Source organism: Scylla paramamosain, chromosome 33 (genome assembly GCF_035594125.1).
Source record: "Scylla paramamosain isolate STU-SP2022 chromosome 33, ASM3559412v1, whole genome shotgun sequence".
Taxonomy (NCBI): domain Eukaryota; kingdom Metazoa; phylum Arthropoda; class Malacostraca; order Decapoda; family Portunidae; genus Scylla; species Scylla paramamosain.
The window spans coordinates 10,937,250-10,946,790 of record NC_087183.1 but is presented as its reverse complement, the minus strand read 5'-3'; positions in this window follow the sequence as shown (position 1 = coordinate 10,946,790).

The window sequence follows — 9,541 nt, the reverse complement described above, 5'->3', positions numbered from 1 at the left end:
TGTCCCTCTCCTTCCCTCCCTCCTTTCTTCCTCCATTCTCTCCCTTTCCCTCTCCCTCAGGTATGCCTTTCTCCAGGAAACACGTGGAGAAGACATGGCAACAAATAAGTGAGTCTCTCTCTCTCTCTCTCTCTCTCTCTCATATAACTGAGAGAGAGAGAGAGAGAGAGAGAGAGAGAGAGAGAGAGAGAGAGAGAGAGAGAGAGAGAGAGCAGCACGCCACTACGCCTCAATATACATACAGACGTACTACAGACGCAAAGAGTGGGCGTGAATTTACCGGAATGGAGTGAACGGAAATTACTTATTCATGATGAAACGCTAGACGTGTCCGGAAACAATTCGGGAAAAAAAAAAAGTTTCTGAGTACGAACGTTTGTCATTATTACCACGTTTTCCTGTAGGGTCAGTATCCGCTGCTATTTGTACCTCCCCCTCTCACATCTCCTTTCTGTATCCTCTTCTTTCGTCTCTTCACACACTGAAGATAATGGCTATATTTTGCCTTATATTTACGAGTATTTGAGAAGCGTATAGATGTTTGTAAAGGTTTGGCAGTAAGGTGAGAAGGAGGTAAGGAGGACGGCAGTGATAAGAAGCTTAGAGTTAATAAATGACATAGCCTGAGAGGATAGTCAAGCTGCCGCATTGATTACTGTGACTGATGCCACACCCTTCAATTACCATTCTTACATTTTTGTCGATAATATATTTTCGATATGCATTCCTAGAGCTAAAAATAGGAGCCGACGTCATTTTCAACCCAGCATTCTCTCGTTCTCATAGGTGGAGGTTCCGTCGAGTGGTGACGTCACAGTGAGTTCCTCTAAATCCCGCCAGATGGCTTGTCGTTGCGTTTTACTGTGTTCTTTTGACTTTGGCTTCAGCTCTTTTCTTTAAACATTTCCTCCTTTCTTTACGTCACCGCTATAAAAGTGATTTATTGGTTTGACTGGATTTTGAGAAGGAAAACAAGGAAGATACTCGGAATGGTCATAACATAATGTGCTTTATACTTAATTTAAACTCACCAACTCGAAGATACAGCCATTAAGTCGAGGAAGCGTTGATGTTTCCTACCTGGCCATCTTGAAGCCAGTGTTCATCTATTTTTTAGCTATATATTTTTCGCTTCTTATGATCGACCATAGTAGGAACAGACACAGTTCAATATTTCAAGTCATTGTTTTTTGCGCACTGCCCTTAGATTTGAAGGACATGAAGGAGAAAAAAATAGTTGCGTGGCTTAAGGAAATAAGCTATTTAGCAATTTTCTTGACCTGCCATAACTTAAAGGTGAAATGCGTCCGAAGCCACCGGTTGTGATGTGTGGCATGCTAGGAATGCCCCCCCCCCCTCTCTCAGTAATTGGGCTGTGAGTGTATTGTGTCCCAGGCCATCTGGTGAAGCCTTGACCTGGGCGTCCCCTGGTGAGAGAGAGAGAGAGAGAGAGAGAGAGAGAGAGAGAGAGAGAGAGAGAGAGAGAGAGAGAGAATCGTGGGTTAGGACCATGAGGTTGCCGACCCAGCCTCAGGCATATCTTGGGGCACCCTCCTCCTCCTCCTCCTCCTTGGCCTTGCTCGTCCCTCCTTCCATTCTTCTCTTCTTCCCGTCTCACCACCCGCCCTTCCTCTCTCTCTCTCTCTCTCTCTCTCTCTCTCTCTCTCTCTCTCTCTCTCTCTCTCTCTCTCTCTCTCTCTCTCTCAAACACACACACACACACACACACACACCAGTTGAACGTATATTATGAATGTTATTTTTAATCTATTTATCTATCTTAGTTTTTAGGTGCTTTCAGAATCAGAATTGAGTTGTGCTAAGTTTTATTGCATGGATACACTACACACATACATTGCAGTACAAAAGCGATTCTGAACATGATTTGCATATCCTACACACACACACACACACAGAGAGAGAGAGAGAGAGAGAGAGAGAGAGAGAGAGAGAGAGAGAGAGAGAGAGAGAGAGAGAGAGAGAGAGAGAGAGAGAGAGAGAGAGAAATAATTATTCCCGCGTACTTGAATAGCACACACACACACACACACACACACACAAAAAGGGACGAATCGGCCACCCACTCCATTCCCGATGCCAATCGGCCGACCAGACAGTTTCATTCCTCACTTTCTTTTCTTTACACGTCACCCAACAATACTTTCCTTGAAAATTTCCTTACGTGTCATTTCCTGCTTACCGTTATTGAATTTTCAATCACGCTTATTCTGTGCTGTATTTAATTTAGAAACAGCATCGCGAAGTTAAAGAAAACAAGGAAATAATAAAAATACATAACAAAACGTGGTAATGATGATAATAATAAATGTCTAACTGATTATAAACTTTTAGCCACGAGTTGCTGCAGGTTAGTGTGCTATAGGCGATTACATTGCACTTTCCTCTGTTATGTAAGAACTGTACTCACACTTAAGTAACAAAAGACTGAGCAAGGATTTTTTTCTGCCTGTTATGTAAATGGAAAGTGTGTGTGTGACGTTTGAATGATCGTACCCCCACCAGTGTTGCCAATGTAGTCCGCACCATGCACAGCCCTTCACTAACTGGCTGAACTTCTCAAAGTTTAACGCAGTGGTGTGGAGCAAGTTCTGAATGTAATTCCGAGAGATATCCCTGACAGCTGAGGAAGTGATGGAATAGTTGAAATATGTTTAGCTCCACCATTTTTATATTTAACCAGGAAAATTGTCTAAAATTATTGAAACACTGCAGAAAGTCACATTCTCATCAGAATTTAACTAGTCTGAGAACTTTGCTCTCTCTGACTCAAGCTTGGTAAAATTATAGGGGACACAAGATCAGTCACCTAGCTTTTCTGTGATGCAATACGAGTACAACTTTTTGTTAGTTCGTTACGTTAGTTCTTCAAATGTATCCTGACCTATCCCAATCTAACTTAGTATCACCCACTCAAAAAGTAAAGTGCGGATGATTTTCATGTGATCCAGATAGATTTTAAAAGATAATTGGCTTTCAAATAGGGAGATACGCGAATGGAATAAAAAGTAGTTATCAGGTTATTTGTGCGCTAAATCAAGTTTTACGAGACTATACGTGAAGAGAGACTGTCACATATAACGTTGACGGATTCTTGCAGCTTTCCCTATATTAAATGATGTAGGATTTCAGTTTCCTCATTATTTACTGGAATTACAGGATCTGAGAAAGCATACTGTAAGCATATTTGTACAAGTGTGTGTGTGTGTGTGTGTGTAAGCTGTAAGCAAGCTTGGGATTGACGTCAAATCTTTACCTATGGAAAGCTCACAGGAAGGATATTACAGAACGGGAAACTACTCTCTCTCTCTCTCTGTGTGTGTGTGTGTGTGTGTGTGTACTGAAATTGTGGGTGGGTACGATTCCAGGCAGGTAGAAAGAAAGGAAAACATTCATGCGTATTCCTGTGTGTGTGTGTGTGTGTGTGTTGGGTACAGTCTCGTCCGGGTCATCCTCACCATATTCATGACTCTTCAAAGGAATTTTTATAGCAAGTGACAGCATGTCTGCAATGAACCTTCTTCCTTTGGGTGGCAATGGCTGGATGTGACTCTTGGGTATTTTTATCGGTGGTGGTGGTGGTGGTAGTAGTAATAGTAGTAGTAGTAGTAGGAGGAGGAGGAGGAGGAGGAGGAGGAGGAAGTAGAGAGTAAAAACGGTAAGCATTTGTTTTCTATAACAGTAGCAGTAACAGTAGTAGTAGTATGATGATGATGATGAGGAGGAGGAGGAGCAGCAGCAGCACGAAGTAGGGAGAACGGTGGGAGAAATAACCACTTGTAGATGAAAGTAGTAGTAGTAGGATGATGAGAAAGAAGGCTGATCAAAGCTTATATTTGATACTTCACCAAAACGCTTTTCGTCTACTGCCGTCATGTCATTATGAAGTGCTATTACCAAGGTCTATTAAACCTCTTTGGTTATTACTGTTTTCATCTTTTTTTTTACTGGTTAGTACTCAGAAGTGGCTTATGGTGCTGGTGGAGGAGAGAAGAGGGGGGGGGAGAAAGAGAGGAATTTCCTGTGTTCATTGTAGTAGTGGTAGCAGTAGTAGCAGTAGTAGTAGTGGGTAGGTCACCCGTTGGCACCCTGGCCAGGATGAGACCTAATTAAGGTTACACTTAAATGTTCAGTAATTAAGTAGTTGACAAGATCATGCAGGCGCCCGCATGTCTCTCTCTCTCTCTCTCTCTCTCTCTAACACACACACACACACACACACACACACATAGTCTACAACAACTTGTATGAGAGAGAGAGAGAGAGAGAGAGAGAGAGAGAGAGAGAGAGAGAGAGAGAGAGAGAGAGAGAACCATCATCGCCACCACCACCACCTCGCTATCATAAGCTTTGTAAATATTTAAGTCAGGGCCGTGATGTAATACGAGTATGTACCCCCAAGCGGTGTTGGTTGGCCGTCTATTACTCAACTTTGTACTTTATTACACCTCACATAACATGCCTGAATCACCGCCAAAGCACCGCAAGCTTACCGATATGCTGGGACGAGGAATGAAGGTATACAAGCAAAGTTCAAGGTTAAAAAGGTTAAACAGTAAACTTGAGCTTTGTACGTGTTAAACTTTCCGCTGCCGAGCCTAATTTCTTAAACAATGCATTCGTCATTCAAAGTGAGGCTTCGGTGTTAAGAAGCGGATGCAGTAATGTTACTGTGCTTGCAGTGTGAAGGGTTGTGGGTGGGACTAGTTGGGTCAGCGCGGAAGAGTGAAAGAGTGAGGGTGGCGGTGTAACACGACTCCCGGGGCAATGCGACCCTGGCTGGCCGTGCGGGTGCCATGTGTTCGCGCACATACATACACATACATATATACACACACATACACACACACACATTGATGTATGGGTGGACTCAGTATTTCTAACCAAATACAAAAATCAGGTTTATGTTCATGAGTGAGAAGGGTGATGGGTTAGGGGGCATGGTGTGTGCGAATGCAATAGACAGCTGCAGACTTGTTATTTTCATTGAATGAGTGACCATGCGCAGCCCTGGTGGCGTGCCCCACCGCGCAGCACATCCACCATGCAGGCACAGCCACACACCACTGCCTGCTTTGCCTGGCCGGTGGCCCGAGTCACCTTCACATAGGAGGCTCACGCCCCAGGCCTCACCGTTGCATGAATGGAGCAACCTATTCACCCCTTTCACCGAGGCTGAGAATACGGGTGCGAGTACAAGCAGGGTGGACAGGAGGCAGCCAGGCAGGACCGCTCTTCTTGTAGGTGGCATTAGAGGGCCCCTTGGCATTATTCTGGGTGAAACATGCCGCGGTGCAGCCAAGTGCACTCAAGGGAATAAAACGCCACGATATATAATAATATTGTTATTACCAAAATTTTCTTAAGAGTGGTTGTGCGCCTGTTATAACTACTGAAGGCCACGTGCCATGGCAAGAACCGGGGGCACTGGCCTGTGGATGGCTGTGGCAGTCGTTCCTCACCCAGCGTGGGCACACTTGCCGCATCGGCCGCCACGTGTCCATTTCTCGGGTCTCAAGTTCGCATTCCCAAATACCTACCATCCAGACATTGTATTGTACCCGATTTCTCTCTCTCTCTCTCTACATTTATCTGTTTTAGTGATGGGTTTTCGGAGACTGAACACAACACTACTCTGGTTCTCGGGCGAGCAGGAGTGCGGTTGGAGGGCCGGGTCACCCCTAGTCGAGGAACCGGCCAGCCATGGCTTCGGTAAGGGTGTGGACGCTCACCCGGCGCCCAGCCAGGCCAGCTTCCCCCGCTGTGGTTCAGGCTCACCAATCTCACGGGCAGTCTGGGTGTTGTGGGTATGGTCCTGCTTGACTCGACGACCCGATAGGGACAAGGGGCTGAATCACCTGACATCGCGCAGCCCACAGGCCAAAGTGAAGCAGGGACTGCACGTCACCCAGCTTCAACAGTCTAGACGCAAGGGACGGGTGTCTGTGTGGGGAACGGGCCACGAACACGCCCTCATCAGACATACAGTTCCTGAGCTCTGGCGTTCTGGACATCGTGGGGCGAGGGGGGAGGTGAGGTTTGGGCTTCAGGAATTCCTTACCAACTGTTCTCAAAACACGCCCGAGTAAGGCAGGGATTGGGAGTGAGGCAGGCGATGACTACCCTACCAACGTGTTCAGGTAGGCGTAGCGGCAGTAGCCTTGGCCATGCACAAGGCCACCGCACTCCCTCCCTGTAAGACAAAGGTCTCCTCCCCTCGCTGCAGACTTCCGACGCGCAGGTGGATGAGTGTGGATCTAGTCATGATTGAAGGACCATGTACCAGAAGCACGCCCATCCGCCCACACGCCGCCCTTCCAACAAGCCAACCAACCAACCATTTCCTCCACCGATGCAGAACGACCGAGCTCCGACGAACGAGTTCGCGGGACCGATACAAGAGTAATGGTTTCGAGGCGACGCACCGCGTGTCGGATGCCGTCCGTCCTTGTTCCGCGGCGCCGCAATGCACTGAAAAGAGAAACGTCCACGTCACTCCTGTGTGTGTGTGTGTATGTGTGTATGTGTGTGTGTGTGTGACATCATTCAGTCTTAATCAAGTCTGGGACCCTTGCTCACTGTTCTCAGTACGAGTGTCCGGCAGACACAGCTCTGTGTGTGTTTAATATATATATATATATATATATATATATATATATATATATATATATATATATATATATATATATATATATATATATATATTGTTTGGATATACGTGCGGCACGAAAGAAACCCTTGGTGTACTTTCAGCGGGACGAGTACCAATTTTTCTAGAATCTAGAGTCGTAAAGTTAGTACGGTTGAGTAACTTGACTAAGTCCAACTTTGATGACTGGGACGGGGGTGAGTGGCGGGCCTGTTAGCCTCCCCGCCGCCGCCGCCGCCGCCGCGCGGGCTTGTGGCAGCTTTCGGAACAAACTGCGCCACACAAGGCTGCGGAACCTTTCTCACGGCGCCTCCAGACTCACCTCCCGCGTTCCGCTCCTCGTGTTCCCCAGGAGCGCCGCACGGGCTGCGCCTCGTCCTGCCCGGTGGTGTTCGTGCGATTCACTGAACGTTTGAGGGGGTGGGGGGTGCGGGAGGGAGCGAGGGAGGTGCTTCGCCGAGAAATACACAACGAATACTGAGCACTTGATGTTGGTTAACCTGATTCTGGTCCTCCTCCCTCCCTGATCCCCTCCCTCCCGCTCCATGGCCCCACCTCCACAACTCCCGCTCCTTCCCGCCGCCTCTCTCCCCGCCCCCAACCCCCAGCTCCCCATCGCCGCTCCCTCTCGCCCCAGGATGCGCGATGCCTCTTTAGTGGTTGGTTACTCCCGAGGCTGTGGGCTCTGAACACTGCTCTGCATCCTCATGAAGGAAGCGAGGGGTGCCGCGGCACTATCAGTGGCACTCTCGTCTTTACCTTCAACTCGGGTGGGTGATAAAATACAGGTGTGGATGCGGCACTGGTGACAAAGAGAATCCTTGATCGGGCGGCAACACAGCAGGCCACCACCACACAGCTCACGCCCTCCGCATGTCCCTGCCTTCTGATCAGTGCTGCCAATACTGTGCACGCCCGGCGCTGATTCACATGCACCTCTTTATATACCGGCAAAATCAGAAAGCGACCCGATTTGGTTGTTTTTAGCGGTTTGCATTTTAAGTAAGGAAACTTTAGAATTGCATAGTTTCGTCCGCTTCTAATCCTGTCGAAAATTGGGAACTTGGACATGACTGGCAAAAGAGACAATGTTAAAAGCTAATTATTTCAAACTTTTATTCTTTACATATTATCTCTGACATGCTTCTCCGCTCGAAATCTTGTAACATACACACTATTGTGATAAATGATAAGTACGGATGCGGTTGAAAGTAGAGAAAGAGGAAAAAAAAAAAAAAATGGGAGAGGTGGAAGGAAAGGGAGAGGTGGTGTAGCGGGAGGGGAGGGATGGGGAGGTGAGGACAGGTAACCAACCAACCGTCTTTGGTCCACCTCTGAAATTCCTAAATTCCTCGTGTCGGAGATTAGCTTTCTGCACCTCTCCTGGGTCCTCGTGTTGCCCAGTACCCGCCTTGGCTGGCCTGTGTGTTAGCACCTTAATGTATACTGTATGTGTTCATGCGGTCATTATTTATGTAAGTGCAGCACTACTATAAGCTACCCTTGCCTGTATTCATCACGCATAATACATTACCATACCAGCAAACAGCTTATAACCTTCACAACAGACATTAGTAGGTTTAGACCACACCTTTTCTCTCCTGTTCTATATACTGCATTTTTTTTCTCTAATTCTGTTATAGAGTAGTGTAGTGAAATCACGTAGCTTATTTTAACAAGAAAAATAAGATCTATCGCTATTGAAAATTTCTTGTGAAAAAGTTAGCCAGACTCAAATTCAGCGGGTTAGGCCAACACTGTTTTTACTTTGTTCAAACTTGGACGAGAATCCCCTGTAGAAATTTCCTCAAGATGGAGTAGAGGGCGCGTTGCTTGGTTCGTTGTTGGTTCCAGCACCGCAACTGCACTTGTCCCTTATGCTACCCTTGCAAGTCATCGTGTGGTTCAGTACCGGTAGGGGTTGTAAGGTTTATGGTGCCTGGTGGCGTGGTAGCCCCGAATTTCACCCCAGGCCCACGCCGTCAGTCCTCCCCTTGCTCTTCGCTACGCACAGAACGGAGAGGCAACGAGGGGGAACTTTCCTAGACTGACTTCCCAATGTCTCGCTCCCTTGACACGATATGATAGGCAACAAGGGAGGACTTGCCCAGACTGACTCTTTGTCTTTGAACGTCATGGTCGTGCCTGACTTATCTCTCGACATTGGAAGATTAATTAAATAGCCTCCTTATATAGAAATCAACATGACTCCTACACAGAAGCTACATTTTCAATGTTAGTGTAGTGTCAGTAGTAGAACACATTACTGCACCCACCACAATACACCGTCTTGATGTGCTGTGGTTTGGTTTAGCTGCAAGCGCGTTCCTCCTGCCTGATTCAGGTGTCACTCATACACAGTCAACATACCAGTCCACGGAACTAGAATTTATATATATATATATATATATATATATATATATATATATATATATATATATATATATATATATATATATATATATATATATATATATATATATATATAGATCGAGGGACGGAGCGGCCTTGCGAAGACCATTGCCTCTTGATTCGGTTGGATTTTTCATTGGTTATTTAACATAGGTAGTGCATTTGTTGTATAAAGCATATAATTTAACTAATTTATATTCAAAATCTAATGTAGATAAGTGAACACACACACACCACTGTAACGGACAGTATAAAATCTGTCGAAAGGGGTATGATAAATATAGTTCCATGGGTATCTTCATACTTTCTTGGAATTTAGGTGATAAAAAATCGAAAAATAAATAAATAAATAAATAAATAAAGCAGAGTAGTGAAAAATGACGATGCTGGCTAACTCTTGCATTAGTAAGGTGGGTAAAGTAATGGTGAGAATAAATGGTGAAACTCATGCAGTGAAGTTGC